The sequence below is a fragment of the Cebus imitator genome, unplaced genomic scaffold (assembly GCF_001604975.1).
Source record: "Cebus imitator isolate Cc_AM_T3 unplaced genomic scaffold, Cebus_imitator-1.0 Scaffold19, whole genome shotgun sequence".
NCBI classification, from domain to species: domain Eukaryota; kingdom Metazoa; phylum Chordata; class Mammalia; order Primates; family Cebidae; genus Cebus; species Cebus imitator.
The window spans coordinates 4,334,424-4,359,105 of NW_016107334.1; the positions used below are offsets into that span (position 1 = coordinate 4,334,424).

Sequence of the window (24,682 nt, forward strand, 5' to 3'; positions counted from 1 at the left end):
AAAAAAAAAAAAAAGAAATGGAATCATGACAGATCCCGGTTAGAACATGGATACATGATGTCTACCACTCAGAAGATTACATTTACAAGGTGGTCTCAGTTTCATTTCTGGTTCATTAAACATGTGAGCTTTATCTACAACACCAGGAGCCTCCACAGGCAAAAGCACATTTTACAATTTATCGAAGTCAGCCCTCCCTGCCTGAAATGTTGTTTCCTGCGTCTTTAGCTCCCCAGATCTATGACCTCAGCTCTGCATTTTAGGTTTAAATATTGATACTTCATCTGGCCTGTCTCTTTGATGGAGTGATCTGTTCAAATTTCCCTTCTAACCTTTGTTTTCTACCTTCTGCTTTGTAAGGACCTTTGAAGAATTGTCCATGGTTTTAGGTAAGAGTTGGCCCCAGCCTTGACCCTATGGAACATCTGTCAGATTGGCCACCACCATTCCCTAACCCTTTCAATCAAGGCAGGAACATTAATAAAACTATAGAGAATCAAGATGATTGAAAAATAATAGTTGCTCTTTGGAAGGTTTGTCTAGAATAGGTATGTTGATGTACCAGTGCACCAGTCCATGGCTCTAGAAATGATGATCCTTTAAAATAATTTACATTCTAAATTCCTTTTCATCCATAGTTGATGAATATAGCATTTATTATTCAAATTATTGAGATTTTTCCATTGAAACTAGCCAGTTTCACTTAGACTTGTAAATTTAATAGAATTCATCTGTCACATTTAGTCAATCCTGCATATTCGCCTTCCAGGAGAAACAATAACCGATTTGCCTGTCTTAGCTTTGCATATCTAAAACCAACTGGTCACAGAATTTAAGATTTAATAATGCAAACCCAGCTAAGTTGCAGAGATTCAATAAAGTCAATTCTAGTTCTTGAGGCACTATAAAACTCTTTTGATGTTGTTAATAATTCCTAAATTCATCTTTCTATTCTATTTGGTGAATTATATTTGGTGAACTGTCTTTAAACCAGGAAAAGTCACTTCAATTCTAGTATAACCTACTTTTCTGAAGTAAGCAGTGCACCACATAAGTATTTGAGGATAGAAGTGAGATCTAGGTGTGAGGAATGTTCTTTTAACTATGTTCAGAGCAAGAGCTGTTAATTCCTGTCATTAGCTGCAAGGTCTTAGGTTTGATATTCAGTGCCTTGGAGAGGTCTGGGAAAAGAAACCCGAGCAGCCCTTTCACTACGATAAATATTTCCCTTTTTAAATTATTCAAGAGAAGCAGGGTGTGTTAAAAACTAATAAATTGCCTGGCTAAGAACAAGGTGAAATGGGAAAAGAACAATAGTGAATTCTTATGGAATGTATACTCTGAGTCCAAAAATGTTTTAGATACCTATACATGTATTGACTCATGTAATTATACATCATCCTGTGATATACGTATGAAGATTATCCTTGTTTTACAGCTTGGGGATGCATTCATGGGGAGATAAAAATAATAACATTTATTAAGCATTTACTGCATAGGAGGTACCCTAATTACAGAATAGCAGTTATCTGTAGGCCTCAGAGGAAACAGTAATAAGTATTATTTTAGTGTCTCTTTTATAGACCAGAAAACCTAGATCTAGTGAGTTAACTGTCCAAAGATCAGCCAGCAGAAGCTAAAGCCTCTTATGAATTAGGAGGTCACAGGGTAGATGTCATGCACGTAACCATTATGCTGTACCCCTGGAAGACAGAGAATAGAACAGAATGTTAATGAGAGTCTAAAGAGAGGCCAAATTTAAAGTGAGAAGAATAAGCTGTATGTAGTGTATCATTTATGGGAAACAAAGAAAAGTAGTTTCTGGTTAAAAAAATACATTTTCATATATATGATTATATATACATATATTTTTCCTTATCAGCCTATTATTAGAAGTTTATTTCAATAGTCCTTTCCCCTTTATTTGTGTAGGCCACATTTATATTAAATCTTAAATGGTAAACACTTGGAATGTGATATTTGCCACTGAGAATGAAGCCCGAAGACAATTAAACATAGGACCAGCGCCTCTGAGAAATAGGCATGGCAAAACTCGGGGAAAGGGAAGAATGAACGTGTCTGGGTCTGCTGTATCCCCACCAAAGAAAAGTGTTTCTAGTCTGAAACACAAGCCTGCTATCCTGTCTTTAGCCTGCTTGCTAGATGATCAAGTCTTATCTAATTATTTAGCCTATCTTTTTCTCACCAAACCATGTGGTTTCAATTTTTCTCATATGCATTTTCTGAAAGCAAAAGCAGAAATCCCAAAGGACTATTCCTGAAGCAAAGGAGATTTATTATTTTTAACTGAAAGGGGATTTGTTATAGCAGGAATTGTATGCATGTCAGCTGAAAAGATGACAGTTCTGTCTGTGGCCTGAGGATTATGTAGCCTCTGCAAGCAACTCTCTCTCCCCTCATGGTTCTTCGGTTGTCACAGATCTGGCATCTGACCTCCAGGGTCCCTGCAGGAAAGGACACCCAGAGGCCAGAGCTCTGATGATAAGGTGACAGATACACCTATAGGCCCTGGCCCTGGCAACTGCAGCCAGTTCTTCCATAGTCCTACAGGCCTGCAACAGTCTTAGCCTTGTTGTCATTGCTGAGTCCCAGCATGTGGCAGTTTGCCCTTCCAATCACTGGGAAAAGTGGAGGGTTCTTAGGTCACATCTTGACTTAATTTCAGGTGTCAGGGAGAGATCTAGGACTGGATGCTCCTGCAATAGACTGAATTGCATTCCCCCAAATTCTTATGTTGAAGCCCTCACATGACTGTATTTGGAAATACAGTTTTGGGGAAGTAATTGAGGTTAAATGAGGCCATAAGAGTGGAGCCCTAATCTAATAGGAGGTGGCTTTACAAGAGAAGGAAGAGGCCGGGTGCAGTGGCTCACGCCTGTAATCCCATACTCCCAGCATTTTGGGAGGCTGAGGCAGGCGGATCACCTGAGGTGAGGAGTTCGAAACCAGCCTGACCAACATGGAGAAACCCCATCTCTACTAAAAATACAAAATTAGCTGGGCATGGTGGCACATGCCTGTAATCCCAGCTACTTGGGAGTCTGAGGCAGGAGAATCACTTGAACCCAGGAGGTAGAGGTTGTGGTGAGTGGAGATAGCGCCATTGCTCTCCAGCCTGGGCAACAAGAGCAAAACTTTGCCTCAAAAGAAAAAAAAAAAGAGAGAAGGAAGAGGAAAATATTTTTCTCTTTTGCCACAAACACACACACACACCAAGGAAAGGCCATGGGAAGACACAGCAAGAAGGCAGCCATTTGCAAGCTAGGAGGAACACCCTTCATCAGAAAGCAAATAGGTCAGAACCTTGATCTTGAACATTTAGCTTCCAGAATTGTAAGAAAATAAATTTCTGTTCTTTAAGCCACCCATCTATGAGGTTTTATTATAGAAGCCCAAGCAGACTAATGTAGATGTTGGTATCAAGAGATGGAACCTGGCTGTTCATTTTGCTAAGAAGAAATGGTGAGATATGTGATTATACTGCTCATGAGCTGTAGCCAATGGTGTGGGTAGATGGTTAAGGACTTGGAAAACACATAATTAGAAAACTATTGGAAAAAAAAAAAAAAAAGAAAAGTAGTATCTGGATAGAACTCTCTGAGCAAAAAACATGAAGATATTTGTTTCCATGTGAATGTTCACCAAAGGGTGACCTCAGCAATGGAGAATTTTAAATACTCAAGTAGATAGGATGACCCATTCTGTGAATGCAAGTCATTTTCTCTCCCAGTCGCCCCTTTAGGGTGACCTTGGTGACCAGGATGGAGGTTATGCATGGGCTTAACAACATGGATTTCCTCTCACCAAGACTGACCTGGCTATAGCCACCACTGTGTGTCCAGTCTGCCAGCAACAGAAATAAATACTGAGTTCCTCATATGGCATAATTTTCTGGGGTGGCCAGTGAGTTACCTGGTGGCAAGTTGATTACATTTGACTACTTCCATCATGAAAGGAATAATGTTCTGTTCTTACTACGATAGACTGTTACTCTGAATATGGATTTGCCTTCTCTGCAGGCAATACTTCTGTCAAAATTACCATCTGGGGATTTACAGAATGCCTTATCCACCATCATAGTATTCCCTACAAAGTTGCTTCTTCAAGGAACTCACTTCACAGCAAATGAAGAGTGACAGTAGACCCAAACTCATGGAATTCACTGGGCTATGTTCTCTCAAAAATGTATAAGTACATTTTTGCATTGCTATAAAGAAATACCTGAGACTGGGTAATTTATACAGAAAAAAAGGTTTAATTGGCTCACAGTTCTGCAGGCTGTATAGGAAGCACGATGCTGTCATTTGCTCAGCTTCTGGGGAGGCCTGAGAAAACTTACAATCATGGTGGAAAGCAAAGCTGAAGCAGCCACATCACATGGCCAAAGCAGGAGCAAGAGAGAGAGAGTGGGGAGGTGCCACACACTATTAAACAAACAGATCGTGTGAGAACTCACTATGGCAAGGACAATACTAAGTGGATGATACTAAACCATTTATGAGAAATCTGCCTCCATGATCCAATCACTTCCCACCTGGCCCCACCTCCAACATTGGGGATTACAATTCAACAGGAGATTTGGGTGGGGCAACATCCAAACCATAACAGCCACTGTCCTGAAGCAGCTTGCTTGATGGAACAGTGGAATGGCCTTTTGAAGATTCAGTTACAATACCAGGTGGTGGCATCGCTTGCAGGGCTGGGGCAGGTCTCCACAATGCTCTGTATTACCAGTATAAGTTTCCAATATTTGGTACTGTTTCTCTCAAAGCCAAGATTCATGGGTCCAGGAATAAAAGGATGGATATAGAAATAGCACCAACCATTTTTCTGAAGGTTGTGATACTTACATTTGCCAATCTATTATTCCTGATAACAATCTAGCAGAATTTTTGCTCCCTGTTCCTGTGACTTTATGCTATGCTGGCCTAGAGGTCTTAGTTCCAAAGGGAGAAATTCTCCCAGCAGGAGATACAACAATGATTCTACTGAACAGAAAATTAAGACTAGCACCTCCAGTAACTTAGGGTTCCTCATGCCTCTGAATAAATAGGCAAAGATGGGAGTTACTGTTCTGCCTGTGGTGATTTATCCTGAATATCAAAGGGGAGTTGGCCTGCTACCCCATAATGGAGGTAAGAAAGAGTATGTCTAGAATACAGGCGATCCCTTAGGGTGTCTCTCAGTATTACCATGCCTTGTGATCAAGGTCAATGGAAAACTACCACAACCCAATCCATGCAGGACTACTAATGGCTCACACCCTTCAGGAATGATGGCTTGGGTCACCGTACAAGTAAAGAACAATGACCAGCTGAGGTGCCTGCTAAAGGTAAAATGAATACAGAATGAGTAGTGGAAATGAAAACACACTATGTTTGGTTTTCTATTCCTGACTTATTTCACTTACAATAATAGTCTGCAGTCTCATCCAGGTCACTGCAAACGCCATTAATTCATTCCTTTTTATGGTTGAGTAGTATCCATTGCATATATATATATATATATATATATATGCCATCATTTCTTTATTAACTCATTAGAAATACGCTATGAGGTTGCAAAGGTATAAGAATCACACACAATGAACTTTGGGGATTGGGGAAAGAGTAGGAAGGGAGTGAGAGATAAAAGACTGCAAATAGGGTGTAGCATATACTGCTTGGGTGATGGGTGCACCAAAAAGCTCACAATTCACCACGAAAGAACTTACTCATCTAACCAAACATGACCTGTTCCCCAATAACCTATGGAAATTTAAACAATTTTTTAAAATTAACAAAATTTAACAAGAAGAAAAAAAAGAAAAGAATATGTAATGGAAGAAGGTGGTTATAAATACCAGCGACAACCACATGACCAGTTAGAGAAATGAGGACTGTTATTGCTAGGACTATTTTCTCCTTATTTTATTATGAATGTGTGTGTGTACATGTATGTATGTGTGCATAACGATTGTCTTTTGTCCTCTTTCCTCTCTTATTCCCTTATTATGCAACGTAGGATGCATTGATGTTATATCAAAGTATATAAATATTGCTAATTTTACATCATAAAATTTAAATTATAGGACATCAAACAGAAGAGTAAATATCACTCAAGGACTTTACCCCCTTTTCTGGAGAGGCAGTTGTACATTTTCAGGACACAATAGTTGTATCTTAAGGTCTTCTTCATCTGTCAGCCAGGGCTGCAGAACCACATCAGCCAGTAAGCTAACCACCATGTCCAAACCTAACTATGACCTTATTATTGTCTTTACTTAGAGATTAAGTATGGTTTTAAAAGATGTGTATGGGTGCCCAACTGACAAGGAGTGGACTTGTGATGGTTAATTTGGTTTGTGTTATTTACTAGAAGTCAGTGGCACCAAATAGTATTTGGCCAATTCTGGGTATGCCTGTGAGAGTATTTGGGGGTAAGATTGACATTTGAATTGGTAGACTTAGTAAAGCAGATGGCATACCCTAATGCGGTGGTCCCCATCCAATCAGTTGAAGATTGAATAGAATGTAAAGGCTGATCCTCTTCTAAGTGAAGGTGAATGCCTCTTGTCTGGGCTGAGACACTGTTCATTTTTTCTTCCTTTAGGTTCAGACTGAAATATTGGCACTTCTTGGAGCTAGAGTCTACTGACTTTTGGACTGGAAGTTACAGCCTCAGGTTCTGAGGCCTTTGGATTTGGACTGGAACTATACCGCTGACTCTTCCGGATCTCGTTTCTTCAGCCCCAGATCTGACTGCAGATCTTGGGACTTCTTGGCCTCTGTAATCATGTGAGCCAATTCCTTATATTAAATTTATCAAACCTCTCTCTCTCTCTCTCTCTCTCTCTCTCTCTCTCTCTCACACACACACACACACACACACACACACACACACACACACACTGTTGGTTTTCTAAGAACACTGACAAATACAGCCTCCACTGTCACCCTAGTGGGCATCTGCTAGCTAAGATTACCAAAGATATCTGACGAACAGAATTCAATTTGTTATCTGAACAGATATATCTTATAATCTCTGGGCAGTGGACCAGGTCCACTCCAAGATTATAAAGGTTCATTATTAGGGCAAAGAGGACTTAACATCTAACCATTTAGAATGGTAAGTTTCAGGGTTTGGGGTTGGTGAGTGCTTACATTTTGAAACTGAGCTTATGCAAAGCCATACTCTGCCTTAAACTAGCAAATGGGCCACCTCCAAAAAGACTGAGACCAGGGACACAATAGAGAAAATTGTAGAGAATTAATGGGCAGCACCAGCGTCAGGGTAGGAGATGCCGCATCCCAAATGAAGTGGATGCCAGAGACGTGGTGAGAATTCAAAGTCAAGAACCAAGAGAGGCAAGTACAACACAGGGATAAGAGATTCTAAAGGAAGTTGTGATGATCTAAGTTACTATGTCCTTATAGATCTTCCTGAGGAAGGCTGATTTTACAGAGCAGGATATGTGACCCTCTATCCATACCACATGAAGTTTAAAAGGAATCATTCAAATGCATATATGCATTTCTATCCTGTGGACTGTTGGAGAAGACAAAGCTCCGTGAGGGTGGTCTGCTACCTACAGGGGCAACTTGATTTTTATGTGCTGCTGTTAGGTACTAAAATTAATGTTTATTTAGAAAAAGAAAATAAATCATGGTACATTATAAAGTTTAAAGGTTGGCAAATGTAAGTATCACAACCTTTAGAAAAATGCAATGTTTTCTAATTAACTGCCTGACATCTATTACTGTTTTTCTATATACTTTTTCTTTTCCTTTTTTCGTTTTTCGAGAACTGAGTCTCCCTCTGTCGCCCAGGCTGGAGTGCAGTGGCTCCATCTCAGCTCACTGCAACCTCTGCCTCTCAAGTTCAAGCGATTCGCCCGCCTCAGCCTCCCGAGTTGCTGGGATTCCAGGCGCCTGCTACCACTCCAGGCTAATTCTTGCATTTTTCGTAGAGACGGTGGTTTCACTGTGTTAGCCAGGATGGTTTCGAACTCCTGACCTCGTGATCCGCCCACCTGAGCCTTCCAAAGTGCTGGGATTACAGGCGTGAGCCACCTCATCCGGCCTATTTTGGCTACATATAGTCTTTGGCAGCCTAGTCCTGTCACAGTCACCTTTTGAAAGAACAGAGAAAGAAGCAGTGGGTGGAGACTCAAGAAGGCGGCTGGGGTTCTTGGGGCTCCTGCCAGCTGAGGTTTGGACCTGCTGCGGACAGACAGTTTAGTAGTGGTGGCGCCTTGCCCAACAATCCCCTCTCTTCTCCCTTACCTGGGGTACCCAAGCCTGGTTTTGCTACAGTTGATGGAAGGGAAAAGTTTGAAACCAAAATAACCACATTGGATAATGGGCTTCGCGTGGCATCTCAAAATAAGTTTGGATAGTTTTGTTCAGTAGGAATTCTTATTAATTCAGGATCAAGATATGAAGCAAAATATCTAAGTGGCATTGATCACTTTTTGGAAAAATTGGCATTTTCGTCTACTGCTCGATTTGACAGCAAAGATGAAATTATGCTTACAATGGAAAAGCTTGGGGGTACTTGTGACTGCCAGGCATAAAAAGACACCGCCACGTATGCTGTGTCTGCTGATAGCAAAGGCTTGGACACGGTGGTTAGCTTACTGGCTGATGTGGTTCCGCAGCCCCGGCTAACAGATGAAGAAGTAGAGATGACGCGGATGGTGGTCCAGTTTGAGCAGGAGGACCTGAACATGCGGTCTGACCCAGAGCCACTCCCCACCAAGATGACACATGAAGTGGCTTACAGGCAGAACACAGTTGGCCTCCACCATTTCTGCCCCACAGAAGACACAGCAAAGATCAATCGAGAAGTGTGCTCTGACAAACTACGACCCCTCCCCCCCACTCCACCCACCGCGTGGCGCTGGGCGGCAAGGGTGTGGAGCATGAGCTTCTGGGGGAATGTGCCCGGAAGTACATCCTCGGGGTCCAGCCGGCCTAGGGGAGCGCGGAGGCCGTGGATATTGATAGATCTGTGGCCCAGTACACTGGGGGTGGGGTGGGGGAGGTATTGCCAAGCTAGAAAGAGACACGTCCAACGTCACCCTGGGCCCGAACCCCCTCCCCGAGCTCACGCACCTCATGGTGGGACTGGAGAGCTGCTCCTTCCTGGAAGAGGACTTCATCCCTTCGCTGTGTTGAACCTGATGATGGGCAGAGGCGGCTCCTTCTCGGCTGGTGGGCCTGGCAAGGGCATGTTCTCCAGGCCCTACCTCAACGTGCTCAACAGGCACAGCTGGATGTATAACGCGACCTTCTACCGCCACAGCTACGAGGACACTGGCCTCCTGTGCATCCATGCCAGCGCCTACCCAGGAGAAATGGTAGAAATCATCACAAAGGAGTTTATTTTCATGGGCGGAACCGTGGACGCGGTGGAGCTGGAGCAAGCCAAGACGCAGCTGACGTCCATGCTCATGACGAACCTGGAGTCCAGGCCTGTGATATTTTGAGGATTTGGGGAAGCAGGTGCTGGCCGTTCAGTTCAGAAAGCTGCCGCAGGCGCTGCGCACGCTCCTCCGCAACGTGACGCCGGAAGACCTGACGAGGGTTGCTTCTAAGGTGCTCCGAGGGAAGCCGGCAGTGGCCGCCCTGGGCGACTTGACCGACCTGCCCCCCTGCAGACCTGAGCACATCCAGACCGCCCTGCTGAGCAAGGAAGGGCGCCTGCTCAGGACACACAGGCTCTTCCGGTAGAGCTGTTCCCCCGCCTGACCGACCCAGGAGCTGCAGCTGCAGCTCTTTCTCGTGTGTGTTAGTTTGGGCACGAATTTAATCTAAAAAGCTGTCTGGTTGTAGAAACAGTGCAAACAATGTCGCCAGAGCACCCAACGCAGTTAGTATTCCTTCAGAACTGAATGTGCCAATCCGTGGAGTCGATGCTGACCCTGACCGCCGCGAGCCCGGAAGCAGGTGAGGTGCCCAGCGCTCCGGCGCAGCTGCCACGAGGAGGCGGGTCAGCGCTCCCAGTCGTCAGCACCTGGGGCCCCGCATCTTCCGTGAGAGGAGCAAGCCCTGAGCCGGGAAGCAGCAGGGGTCAACCTACCAGAGCCTCCCCAGAGGCCGCCGTGTTCTTGTGTCGAGTACCAGGACTCAACTCCGAGGGCCCAGTCCAACGGTCCGTGCGTGCGCACGCCCGCTTCCCTGGTAAGAAGAGCTGGCATCTTTCTGAGAGAGAGAGAGAGAGAGAGAGATATTATTGACAGTTTGGAAACGTTTTAGCTTCATGTTATTTTTCTTTTAGCTTTCACTTTTAAAAAGATGACTTTTTAAAAGATCACTTTTGAGGTCCCAGTAAAACTGAGAGAAAGGTACAGAGATATCCCACACAGTCCGTGCCTCCACACATGCAGAGCCTCCCCCACGATCAACAATCTCCGCTAGAGTGGTAGATTTGTTATAACTGATGAACCTACATTAATACATATTATCACTTCAAGTCTGTGGTTTGCGAGAAGGCTCACTCTTGGTATTGTACTTTCTGTGGGTTTCGACAAATGTGTAATAATATGCATTAACCATTATAGTATCATACAGGGTAATTTCATGGTCCTAAAAAGTTATTTGTGCTTCCCCATTTATCGCTAATTTCCCCCTGACCTTTGGCAACCGCTGATAAGTTTTTGTTGTTGTTGTTGAGAGGGAGTCTCACCTTGTCACCAGGCTGGAGTGCAGTGGTGCAATCTTGGCTCACTGCAACCTCTGCTTCCCGGGTTCAAGTGATTCTCCTGCCTCAGTCTCCCCAGTAGCTGGTACTATAGGCGTGTGCCACCACGCCCAGATAATTTTTGTATTTTTAGTAGAGACAGGGTTTCACCATTTGTCCAAGATGGTCTCAATCTCTTGACCTCGTGATCCACCTGTCTCAGCCTCCAAAGTGCTGGGATTACAGGTGTGAGCCACCAGGCCCAGCTGCAACTACTGATCTTTTTACCGTCTCCATAGCTTTTCCTTTGCCAGAAGATTATATAGTGGAATCATACAGTATGTAGCCTTTTCAGATGCGCTTCTTTTACTTGTAATATGCATTTTAATGTCTTCCATCTTCTCATGTCTCAATAGCTTATTTATCTTTTTAGTACTGAATAATATTCCACTGCTTAGATGTAGCATAGTTTATTTATACATTTGTCTATAGAAGAATATATTGGTTGTTTGCAAATTACGGCGATTAGGATTCAAGCTACCATAAACACGCAGATTTTGGTAGGGACATAAGTTTTCCACTGCTTTGGGTAAAAACCAAAGTGCTATTATTGGATTTTCAAGTAAGTTTTTAGTAGTATTGTCAAATTTTAGAAAAGCTATATAGGACCTCTGCACATATACAATTATTTTACTTAAAACGATCAGTGCAACTGCATGTGGAAAATAGTGGGAATCCTTCTTAGCGAAAATGTAATATTTGACATTCTTATCTTGATGAAATCTATAGCTTAGGTTTCAGAAGGTTCCTGGTCCAAGGTGTTGACCTTGTTTTCATTGTTTTAGCTTCTCCCTATGTCAGTTTTTATGTCCTTGCAATGATCATAGCAATCCCCATCCTTTCTTTCAATCTAGTGATATTGTTGGGAAAACAAATGAGACTGTGTATGTGTGTACTTGCATGCCGTGTGTGTGTGTGTGTGTGTGTGTGTGTGTGTGTGTGTGTTCGTGTCCGTCCTCCTCATTCCACTTTTCCATTTCCTTCTCTTCCTTATTCTCTTTCATCTCCTGTTAATTGTCACCTAGGGTCAGCTAGAATACCAAGAGCATTGCATATTATGTGGCAACCAAAAAAAAATGGCATGAATGTATGAATGTATTTTGTATGTGTGTGTATTTGTGTGTGTGTTTGAAAGAGACAGAGGAAGACACACACAAAGAGACAGATAGGGGCTGAAATGTTCCCGCGTGTCACATGTTTTTGTTGGTTTTTGGGTCTCGCTCTTGTTTGGGCTGGAGTGCAGTGGCATGATCACAACTCACGGCAGCCTTGACCCCACAGGCTCAAGTGACCTTCTCACCTCAGCCTCTGTAGTAGTGAGGTCTACAGGCATGTGCCACCATGTCTGGCTAATTTTTGTATTTTTTGTAGAGATGGGATTTTGCCATGATGCCCAGGCTGGTCTCCAACTCCTGGCCTTGAGCCATCCACCTATCTCAGCCTCCCAAAGTGCTGGGATTACGGGCATGAGCCACTGCGCCTGGGCTTTTTGTTGTTTTTTGAATACACTCTCATTTTGATGAGGTTCCTTCAGAGGTTTTTGACCTCCTCTGCCCCTTCTCATTGAGAGATCCGGCTTGTCAGACACATTTTAAGCTTTTCCATGAGATAATGGCCATAACTTAATTCCACTGCTGGGTACCACTCAGAGAGACACTTTTGTTCTCCATAGGATGTTGTAAACTAAACTCTACATTTTCATAAGCAATTTTATCTTGACATTTGCATTTTGGCTTCTCTCCTCTCCTCTCTCAGATATGAAGGGTATTTTAATCATAGAACTGAAAACTTAGTCAGTCAAGAAAATGTTTCATTTTACACTGGGATTTTTTATTTTTAAGCACCATGTTCTGCTGTGAATTCATTTTCACATCCATGCCAGGCACCTTGTGGATAGGGAAATGTTTTTTGTTGATTTTAGCATTTGTTTTAGTATTTCTTTAGCATTTGTTTCAATTCTTAAAGACATGCTATGTTTTGCTGACCCATTGCAAGGCAAAATAATCCACTGCAAGGTAATTCTGGGTAATTCTGTCTTTTTTTTAAAGAATCGAAAGATGGAAAATAGTAAATAATTTATTAATTAATTTACTTATTGATTCAAAAAGGTTTCATGGTCCATCTGTTATGGGCAAGTCACCATGACAGGCACTGGAGAGATTGCACCAAGTAACACATGGAAATCCTTGCCTCCAAGGCACATAGAATGAAAAAAAATGCAAAAGAAAAATCACATGAATAATGCAATTAAGAATTAAAGATAGGTTTCTCTCATAGAAAGACAAACTAAATCAGATGCAGGCATCAGGGAAGACCTCTCAAAGGAGGTGGCAGCGGAACTAAATTATGAAGCATCTGTAGGAATTGTTCAGATAGGGTCATTTCTGGGGCTAAAACCAGTGACATCTTGGTGATGTAAAGTGGCTCATAGCAAAGTTCTTGGGTCACTGCCAGGCACATAGTAGGGATTGAATAAATGTTGGGTTTTGCCTGTTAGTCATCCAAATAGGATCTTTGCTGAATTATTTGATTTTCTAAACCATCTCGTGTTTTGTGGAAATAAATATCTCCTCTAAATCCACTGGAACGGCTTTGATGGGGTTTTGATTAAGCTGCAGTAGCAATTTTTGTTAAGTAAGTGGAAATAGAAAAGTAATCTCAATTGACTGTTAACCGACAAAGGCCCTAATGATGTTCTTGCAGAAAGTTTGTGATTTGGGTACTGAGAGTGTGCAGTCAGAGTAGCAAAGAAAATGCACCAAGCAGTGGCTAAAGGTTTCAGAGAAAATATGATGAAGGTGAAGTAGAAAACAATAGGGATTTGAGTAAATAAATGTAAACACAGTGAGGCAAGTATCCAATCTACCAAAGCTCTGGCGATCTTGCTGCATCAGAAGACTGACAAGTAGACCTCTTTTCTTCCTTTGATAACTTTTTTAAATTGGTAATATATTTACATAATCCAACCATCAAACAGTAAAAAATACAGAATTCGTGGCACATGGTGGTGTGTGCCCATAGTCCCAGCAACCTGGGAAGCTGAGCCAGGAGAATCTCTTGATCTCAGGAGTTTCAGGCTTCATTGGGCTATGATGAGGGGTGCAGTGGCCACTGCACTCCAGCCTGGATGACAAAGCAAGACCCTGTCTCTTAAAATATATATATGCATATGCAGTAAAAATCTTGTTTGTACACTGTTCACTCCATTACTAGGGTCCTATTCTAATCTCTGCTACCTTTTAGAGTATCTTTACACAATTGTAATCAATTGCGTGTATACAGGAACGTGTTTTTATTTTCCATGTACCCATGTATTCATTTAACAAATATTTATTGAGTGTATACTTTGCCAGGTAATGTTCAGTCCAGCCAAGGGAGCCAAGATAATGAACAAAACAGAAGTTCCCACCCTCCCTGACATTCATTTTAGCAGATGGTGACAGATGATAATAGGTAAGTAAAGTATAGTGTGGTAGGTTGTACAAGCACTAAAGAAAAAAAATGAAGCATAATAATGAGGAAAGAGCATGCTGGAATGGGAAAGCATTTCGCTTTAAAATAGGGGAGTGGTACTTGAGCAAAGACCTGGTGGAGGGGAGGAAGCAAGCCCCACAGAATCTGGGAGGAGATATTCCAGAAATAGAGTATTCCTGATCCCAAATGCAAGCCCCAACATCAGGCAAAGGCTGGAACCTTCTAGGAATCAGAATAAAGCCAGTGTGGTCAGGGTGAAGTGAGCCAGGGGCAGAGATGAGATTAGGGAGATAGGGAGAGGATAGCATTGGGAAGTAATAGGAAGAATTTTGAGTACAAGTATTTTAGAATGACTCGATTTTATGATGAAGATGAACTGTAGAAATGGCAGAATCCATATGACTTGCTACAAATTAGTGAAATGATTCCAGTTAAGTGATGCTGATGATTCGAATCAGGGTGGTCATTATGGAGGTGATGGGATGTGGCTGATTTGTGGAGAAATGTTCTGTAGGCTGAGGAAACAGTATTTGCATGAGAGAAGTGCAAGAAGGAGGGGTGTCCCAGCTGGGAGACTGGAGATGACATTAATGATCTAGGACAGATTTCAGGAGGAGCAGGATAGGGTATCAATTGATAGAGTTCCATCCCTACGCATGCTAAACGTGGAGTGCTTGTTAGACAACTTAGGAAACATGTCCAGTAGAGAGCCCAAGTTAGGGAGCGAACCTCTTTAAGGATTATAAATTTGGAGGTAATAAGAATATAGACAAAATCTGAAGTCATGACATTGATGATATCACCCAGGGAATTACTGTAGATAGAAGAAAATGAGGCCAAAAATAGCATCTCAGGATATTCTACAGATCAAAGATTAGCAAGACAAATAGAGAAAGAGAAGGTGACTGAGAGGAAGCCAGTGTGAGACAGAAGAAAATCCAGAAGAGAGTGATGGGTGGAAGAATGACCTTTAAGGTACAAAGAATGATGGGCTCTGTCAAAGGTGCTGATTGCTAGATAAGATGAGGACTAGGATTGAATCAATCCATATAGCTATGATCTGTACAAGAGCATCTTCAGTGGAGCATTGAGGGAAAGTGCTGATTGGACTAAGTTCAAGAGAAAATGAGATGGAGAAATTAGAAACAGCAAGTAGAGACAAATTGTTAAGTTTTGTTTTAGAGGGGGAGCAGAAGAATGGCAGAGTTGTCGGAGGGAGAAGTAGGGTCAAGTGTTTTTTGTTCTGATTTTTTTAATAGAGGAAATAAGGGTGTCTTAGCTAGTAGTAGAGAGGAGAAATGTGAAGTATCCTTATTTCTGTGATAATTTGGCTTTAGCTAGAAGCATCAGAAATTTCCATGCATGGTAACAGGAAGAAAAGCTGAGTCAGGGCTGAGAGCACAGTTGGGCAATTTGGTAGAGAAAGAAGTACAGAAGTTTCCCTCATGGTTTTCTCCACCCTCAGCGAAATAGGAGGCAGAGTCATTAGTTGAGAGTGAAAAGTAGGGAGAGGTGTTGGGTTTGATAAAAGGGAAGAAGGTCTGGTATATTTGGGATAGAGATAGTGGGAGGGAAATGAGTAGGGGAATGAGTGATCCCCATGAATTGCTACTGGTCCACTCGAGGATGGTAGTCAAGGATTGGAAATGTCACCAATAAAGCACTTGCCATTTGCATTTTTATTTAGCCAGTGTCAACTACAGAGTGCAGTCAGTATACAAGGACCAATAGTTAAAGCAATTTTTATAAGCGGTAGCATACTGCAGACATGAATATGATGGTGTTCTTGGTAAAAATGGTAAAATGCAGTTGTTGTCACTTGGGTGGGTGTGTATGCCAGGAGTGTATAGGGATTTCATAGAGGTCACGGTGAAATATTGAGTTTCCAACTATTTTCATTCTTCCTAATCCTTGAAACATGTCTATTAGGTATATTTTAATATCCACTTTAATCACAACTGTTTATAATGTTTAAGTCGATCTACTTACAGATTTAGGTTTGCTTACTTATAATTATGCTGTTAGTTTGATTGATCCAAGACATTTAAAAGATTAAGGTTTAAATAGAGAGTAAAGGCCTTTGGAGACAGACCAGGATCAACTATCAGCTCTAACACTTACTTGTAGCATCCTTAAGCAAGCCATTGAGCACCACTTAGTCACCATGAGATCATATATTAAAATAAAATAAGAATACCTTATTTATATGCTTCAGATAAAGTTTCAATTCAGTTATGAATATAAATACTAGGCACATCTATAGGTCTTTACAAAGTTTCCTTCCAGTCCCTCTACCTTAAAAATAAATTACAATATGGAAATAAACCTTTTTTATTGCTACAATTAATATTTTTACAAATTTTTCAAAATGAATATAAAACAATTTGAAAAATCTGTATTTATGTCTCCCAGAATTCAATATGGTAAATATTTTGATGTTTATCCACATACAAGTAAATAGAAATAAATAAACATAAAAGTGTGTGTCCACATGCATTGTGGACACACACACACTCACACTGCATCTGCTTTATTCCACTTAAAATATATCGTGAACCTGTAACTTTTGCTTTTCATATCATTAAAATTTTTCCCCAACATTACTTCTGATGGATGTTTCAAGCTCATCAGACAGATGTACAGTAATGTGCACTCTAATCCTGTAGGGCTGTTCTTATTCGTTTCAATTTTAATCTAAACTGTGTTAAACAATCCCACTGCTAAATCCTTAGGCATGTCTATACTTTTTTTTCCCCTAGGACAAATTTCATGAAGTGAAAATTGCTAGATTAAAAAATGATGTAAATCTTTAAGGGTTGTCATAACTATTGTTATGTTGCCCTCCAGAAGTGTATTTAGACTCCCAGGTCACTCTCCTACATTGGATGTCAATGTCATCGATACCTTTCAGTGCTCCTGTGCCCTGCATATTTTAAAGCCTCAACAACAAATTAGTCTTTACTATTGAATAGGTAGAAAAATCTCAGTTTTTCTTTACATATGGGAGCTTTATCTTAGTTTTGCATTTTTACGTTAACCAATGGTTGTGAATAATTCTTTCTATATAAGAAATTTCAGCCTTCTGGAAAGAATATCCCCAGGAATAAATACTACATATGTTTTTATAGGCCATTAGTGATCAATTGTTTTAGAGATAGTTTAAGACCCTAGATTTAACAGGAGAAACACAAAACTAAAAGAAATAGTGGTATAGAACTCTTGTTACGAATACTACTACTTAGAATGCAACTGTCATTTCCCTAGTCTAACAATGAAAAAAATTTTAAAGGAAAAAGTTTGATTTTTTTGCTTACAATTTATTTCTCTAAAAAATGTTTTATCCCACATATTTGTTCTCTTTCCATATTTCCATTTACAGATATGTGATAATTTTTAAATTTCTTTCTCCTTTAATTCTATGAAATTCTATTTTAATGTGTCAGTTACTATATTGGGGAATGATTAAATCTTCATATATCGGTCTTTTGGAAGAAAACTAGATTTCTGGGCGTATACTGGATTTTCCAGACAGATTTTCGTGTTCTCATTGTAACCCTGTTTATTTTCCTCTGGTTGGAAAGGCCATGAGTGTCTCTCTTAATTTACAATGTTGAGTTTCCTTTGCTCTCCCTTGGGTCTCATTTCTCCCAAACAATTCCTTCAGCTGCACATCATTGAGCAAGAGGGACACCATGGATAATGGAAAGATCTATGGCAAGGCTGGCTGGCTGTCCTGTCTAAGGAGGCCGTACTGGACCATCCTGCTCTGCTCATCCAGATGTGTCCACAAATACATCCATAAAACAGTGGCCTGTGGGATCCTATAGGAAAATGATCCAGAAGCAGGGCGGTCAGAAGGAACAAACAGTTGATTTACACAATAAATCTTCTATATTTATGTTTTAAAGACACACAGAGGAAAAACATTTTTAAATTCATGATTTTTTCCCCAGATTTTAACTATTGTAGTCTCTTACTTTCCTGAGCCTTAGGCATCTTCATTATAAACCAAAAGATATAACTTGAGATTTTCCCAGGGTTTATATGCTTCATTCTTGTTAGAATTAGAGACGGGAAATGGCAATTTGTGATGTCTCTTTCGAGCCAAAAACCTTATAAAAATGTAATGTACTTTCTCTCTCTTCATTTTCTCATTTTTCTGGTCAAAGCTAGAAGAGTAAGATGTCTTTGAAACTATTAAGATAATTTTTAAGACATGATATAATTGTGAATTTTATATAGATATAAAATGAACAGGTGTCAAAGACTTAGCTTATTAATTAATAAGGGAATGTGTAAAATGTTACAATTGGTATAAAAATCAGAGGCATATGTAGGAAATTAGGAATCTGAAATGAATGTACAAATTGATGGTCTATCCACGGGACAATAATCGGTTGCATTCCACCAGTCACAATTGATTTGCATTTCTATGAACAAGAGACAGATGAGCTAGACAGAATAGTCACTCATTTTTTGCTCTGAGCCCATTTCAACATCTCAACTGTTTTCCTTACTAAAATATCTATATCAAATATCCCATTATATATATTTTATAATATATAACATATATCCTATTGTGATATATATAAGGGATTTCCAAAGGAGTTCTCTATATATGATATATAAATTAATATCCCATTATATATACATTTACATAAAAAATATATATAATGAGACACTAATTTTCAATATATAGAGAACTCCTTTGGAAATCCCTTTCTACAATTACAAGCAATAGAAGTTTTGGCAGAGTTTTATTTATGGGATGATTAGATATTCTAGCATGTTGAGATTTGTTGGGTTTTCATTTAACCAAAATAAAAGTGAGATCCAAGCCCAGGTAGGTTCTGATTTTTAAAAGCCATGTTTCTGTCTCCTCCCAAAAAATGGGTGAAAAAAATGGTGGCTCAGGGTCAGATAAAACCTTTTCACAGTTAAGGGTAAAATAATTAAGTCATAAACTATTAGAGCTATATTAAACCTCTCTTAACCAGTATCTTCCTGAGAAGCACAGTAGATCACAATAAAGCAGAGAAGCACCCGGAAGCTGAGATGCAGACCCACGCTCTCTCTGTTCTGGCTTCCCCTTGCCCTCTCAGTTATTTCCTTGGTGCCTCTAAAAATCCCCAGCAAACCATTTCAAATCCCTGAGCTCATCCAATCTTATCGAAGACCTGTCTCTGCATTAGAACTGTTATTTTCTGATTCCAAACTCCATGCTCATCTATGTTGTCTTTACCGAAAATAAGGGTTGGTCTTGAACTAGCATTTAAATTTTAAGTCCAATGTCTGAAGGAGTCAGCCATAAGATCTGATTTAGGGAACACCTGCCCTCTTGTGGTTCCCTGAGCTTGGCTGTCTGGAGTTAAGGAAACCTTTTCCAGCTTTCACTGTGAAGACTCTTCATGGAGGAGACCAGCTTGAAAGAGCTTTATGGAGGAAAGCCAGCCTAAAGTCCCAGTCCAATTTGCTTAGAAATGAGGTGGTAAATAGAGTGAGTAAGAGGGTCTTTAATGCAGGCATAAAGATGTAATTATCAAGATAGTAAGTCTCTTTGCCTCCTTTATCAATTTGCTACTGAGTCCTTGGAGTTTCCCGCTAATCAGGTGCTGCTTTGAAAATGTAAAAGAGTTTCACAAATACCCCAAAACACATTAGCAGTTGCAAGAGCATCAGTTGGAATGGACTAAGTTATGCTGAAAAAGCATACCACCCCCAAATCTCAGTGAATGATACAACAAAATTTAATTATAAATTATTCTAGGTATTTATATTAGTCAAGGTTCTCCAGAGAAACAGAAAAAAAATAAGATAGATAGATGATAGATACATACATATGTATATAGATACATAGATTAATACCTAGATGTAAGAGATTTGTTATCAGAATAGGCTCATGTGGTTATGGAGGCTGAGAACTCTTAAAATATGCCATCCGCCAGCTAGTCAGTGAGATAGTTTGGATACTTGTCTCTCGCCAACTCTCATATTGAATTGCAATCCCCAATGTTGGAGGTGGGGCTTGGTGGGAGGCGTTTGGGTCATGGGGGTAGATTCCTCATGAATGATTTAGCATCATCCTCTTTGTGCTATCTTTATTATAGTGAGTGAGTTCTAATGAGATCTGGTTACTTAAGAGTATGTGGCCCCTTCCTGTCTCTCTTGCTTGCTCTTGCTTCACCATGTGAAATGCTTGCTCTTCTTCTACCATGATTGTAAGCTTCCTGAGTCCTCCACAGAAGCTGATGCCAAAGCTATGCTTCCTATACAGCCTATAGAACCATGCGCCAATTAAACCTCTTTTCTTTATAAATTACTGAGTCACAGGTATTTCTTTACAGCAATGCAAGAGCAGCGTAATACAGACAGAAAAGCTTGTAGTATAATTAAGTCCTATTTCAAGGGGCCAAGAACCAGGGAAATCAGTGGTATAATTCTCATTGTGTGGCCAAAGATCTGAGAGCAGGGGCAGTAGGGAGAATGGTGTAAGTCTGATGTCCCAAGGATCTCTGATGTCCAAGAGCAGGAGAGGACAGATGCCCCACTCAAGAAAAGAGTGCAAATTCACCCTTTCTTTACCTTCTTGTTTTATTGTGGCCATGAATGGATTGAATGGTGCTCACATTGGGAAGGCAATCATTTTATTCATCCTATTGATTCAAATGCCGGTCTCTCCTGGAAACACACTCACAGACACAGCCAGTAATAATGTTTCACCAGCTATATGGGCATCTCTTAGCCCAGTCAAGCTGACACATAAAATTAACTATCATGACATCCGATAAAGATTATCAGGGGAGCTTGGCTCACTCACCATGGTCCCTCCGTCATATGCGCTTCACTACAACATGTAATTCCACTGTTTCCACACCAGTAGAAAGACAATGTGGGTCTCAAAAGTTTCGTTCATATGTGATGCACATCACTTTAGTCATTTTGTTAGCCAAGTCAAATCACATGGCTATACCTAGCTTCAAAGAAGCAAACAAGTTCTATTCCACCATGTTTCCAGGAGAATGAGAACATCTGCCAACACCCTCAAGATCACCAAACCAGCATAAGACTCAGTACAGTAGAACACTAAATTATCAGGGTATAAAAGTATATACTTTTCTAAGCGTATTAAGCCTTGTGGCTCATCATTCTCCCTTATGCATACGTTACTCTTTGTCCCTAATGTTCCCCCCTCTCCCAGTATCTCTCATTGTTCTACAGACTCCCTCCCCTATGGCTTCAGTTCCATCTAATCCCCTTAGTTAGTGCTGGACACTTTTTATTGGAATTACTCTACAGGCACTGCCTGACTAGGGAATCATTGCCCAGGCCAGGGCCTGCCTGCTGCTCTGTCCCATCCACAAATTGGGACCTGTTTGCACTAAATGCATTGAATCTGGCTTTGCACCACCCTTGGAACACTCACATTTGAATTATTTTTTCAACCCAAGAGAGAAGTCACCTCAGACCCTCAAATGCCCTAACTTCCTTTGCTTTACCACTGTCTAGTGTTTAGAACTCTGAATGCCTTATAGCCACATATTTAGTTATGATGCCACAGAACTTCTCCTAACTCCCAGGGCTGGTAAATTATATAGCCTTTTGCATAAAAAGAAAATACAGCTTATTCACCTGTTGGACTGGTGATAAACTTTGGAGGGGTGGGGAAAAGAGTGTCTACTTGACTGATAACCTCAACACATTTTCCAGTTTTCCTTCCACCTACTGCTTCCTCCTGCCCTCCTTCATAGTATGTGGGTCACATACACAAAAATTATTGAACAGATGGGAGACTCATGGAAAGGAGACAGAGTGTCTTCCCCCCCCCACAGGAATACTTCATTTGGATTAATTGTTTTCATTAAATTTTCAAAAATCTTTTGGAAGAATGTTTGAATATTTAAAAATCCTCATTCCCCAATTTCCTTATGTTTGGTCAATTCTATTAAGCCACTTCTGAAAACCTTTATTTGAAAAAGATGAAGCACAAAAATTGATTGGCTTGTTTGTGGAGAACATACTGTTTCAGATTTGTCACATATAGCCTGTGGCCTAGGGCCTATAGTAACATTCATAGTTGGAGGATGGCAGAAGAGGAGGAGGCATGTAAAAGTCTTCCCCTTGGGAAGAATCTTGGAATAGTCGGAGTAAGGGGCAGGAGTTCACTGGAGACCCATCCTACCCTACTCCCATCCCCACTCACTATTTGCCATTGTCTTTATAAAGGCCATTTTTCTCAGCTGCAGTTTCTTGCATGTAAAGACATGGTATATGAGAAGTCCTCTGGGATCTAATTGTAGTTCAGTCACTTACAAAATATGCAAAAAATGGGCAATCACTGAAACTCCCTGAAACTCAGTGTCTTTATTAAAAAGAAATAATGTCCTCTGCCTTGTTCACCTTCATAGTAGTTTACTCTAACATTTAAGACAGTAATTGCCTGCACTTGGTGAACACTATGTTAAAACTGAATTTCTTTTATTTTCCCTCCTTCCTCCCTCCCTCCCTCTCTCCTTCTCTCTCTCTCTTCTTTCTTTTCTTTCTTTCTTCTCTTCCTTCCTTCCCTTTCTTTCTTTTTCTCTCTCCTTCCTTCTCTTTCTTTTTCTTTCTTTTACCTTCCTCCTCCCTTCCTTTCTTTCTTCCTCTATCTTTCTTTCTTTCTCCCCTCCCTTCCTTCCTTTCTCTCCTCCCTTCCTTTCTTCCTTTTTTCCTTCCTTCCTCTTTCTTTCTCTTTCTCTCTCTCTTTCTTTCTCCCCTCCTTCCCTTCCTCCCTCCCTCCTTCCCTCCCTCCTTTCCTTCCTCCATCCCTCCCTCCCTCCTTCCCTCCCTCCCTTCCTTCCTTCCTTCCTTGCTTCCTTCCTTCCTTTCCTTCTTCCCTCTTTTTCTCTCTTCTTTCTTTACTTTTTCTTTCTTTTTCTCTTTCTCTCCTTTTCTCTCTCTCTTTCTTTTTAATTTTATTTTATTTTCTTTCATTATGTCTCCCTATGTTACCAGTATGCTCACAAACTCTTGGTCTCAAGTGATCTTCCTGCCCTTGGCCACCCAAGACACTGGCATGACAGGCATGAGCCACCACACCTGAAAGATTGGATTTCAGTGAGTCTTCTCAACAATATTGTAAGGTAATTATGATGATTGGCTCCTTTTTTAGAGAAGCAAGCTGTGACTCAGTGTAGGTAAGTGATCTATACAGTTAAAGTTGGTAAATGGTAAGAGCTGTAAATTATTCGGTCTGTCTCTGAATCTAAACCCCTCAACCATTATTAATGTCAGCTCAAATAAGTCAATAGACTAGCTTGAAATCATAGGAAAGGCTCCACACAGGTGAGCGATGGCTGCTCTCTGGTACATCTCAGAAGGCAGGACCTTGGCCACCAGGTTGGTGAGCCCAGGCACCAGATGAAGTTGGGGAGGAGCAGCAGGATTAAATAGGCTCCTAACTCAAAGGGAGCTGATCAAAGCTCCTTTTGGAAGATTCTAATCGTAAAGCTGTTGTTTTCATCAATCTGGACTGGTTGTTTGAACTGATAGCTGGTACACTGTGGAGAAGTTGGTCAGTCAGGAGGAAAAAGTGGTTGGGAAAGGGAGTAAAGATGGGGCAAGCATGGATGAAACCAGGTCAAAAGGGAAGAAGGATGAAGAAAGCTGCTGCTGGCTTCCTACACATGAATACAGCCCCTTTTGAGAAACAAAGTTGCTTCCCATCCTTCAGTATTATAAACTAGCACTGATTTCACCCCATTTTTTCATGTGAGCTATTTTTAGTGCTTTTGTGTTACTTTATCACAAACTTAACACCTTCTCAAAACCTCTCTCTCTTCATCCCAAAACTAATTTACTTAGCCTCTTCTCCTTAGAAAGTTACTGGTCATGTTGATTAATTATAGAAAAATATAAAGGGTCTTAACTTTGTTTAAAGTGGTCATGAGGCCAGATGTGATGGCTTATGCCTGTAGTCCCAGCACTCTGGGAGGCTGAGGTGGGAGGATCACTTCAGCCCAGTAGTTCGAGATCAGCCTGGGCAACATGGGGAGACTCTGTCCCAACAACAACAACAATAATAATAAAAAAAAAACACACACACACAACAAAAAAATTATTAAAAAAAAAAAAAGTGGTTGCTAGTGCCAGCTTTCACTTCAGGGAGACCCATTGTGACTCCAACTCCATTTCTGGCCAGCTGTGTAACCTTGAACAAATCGTCTTTTCTGAGCCTCAATTTCCTAACATGTTCAAAGGAAAACCAATAGTCACTATTTGGTAGGACTGTTACAAAGAATGAAAGAGAAAATGCACAGCATGGATGGCACTGCATTTTATGCATTGAAGGCCTTCAATAGCCAGTAGCCATCAGAGTTGCAATTCATTCTTCCAGTTCTAAATGCTCTCTCTGGGTTTTGGTTCTACAAAAGTCACTCCCTTTGCCCATTCGCCAGCCCTAGATACATGGAGACCAACGGCATTTTAT

At 40.9% G+C, this 24,682-nt stretch overlaps 1 long non-coding RNA gene and 1 pseudogene across 1 annotated transcript in view; both read left to right on the top strand.

Moving 5' to 3' along the window:
- The window catches only part of LOC108295838, a 61,816-nt gene extending 43,457 nt beyond the window's left edge, over window positions 1–18,359 (top strand). The window contains exons 2-3 of the long non-coding RNA XR_001821607.1: window positions 14,097–14,200; window positions 17,882–18,359. This is a non-coding gene — a long non-coding RNA (uncharacterized LOC108295838). The remainder of the gene's footprint in view (window positions 1–14,096; window positions 14,201–17,881) is intronic.
- Window positions 8,354–9,734, top strand: LOC108295825 (annotated as a pseudogene).
- Window positions 18,360–24,682: the final 6,323 nt, after the last annotated feature.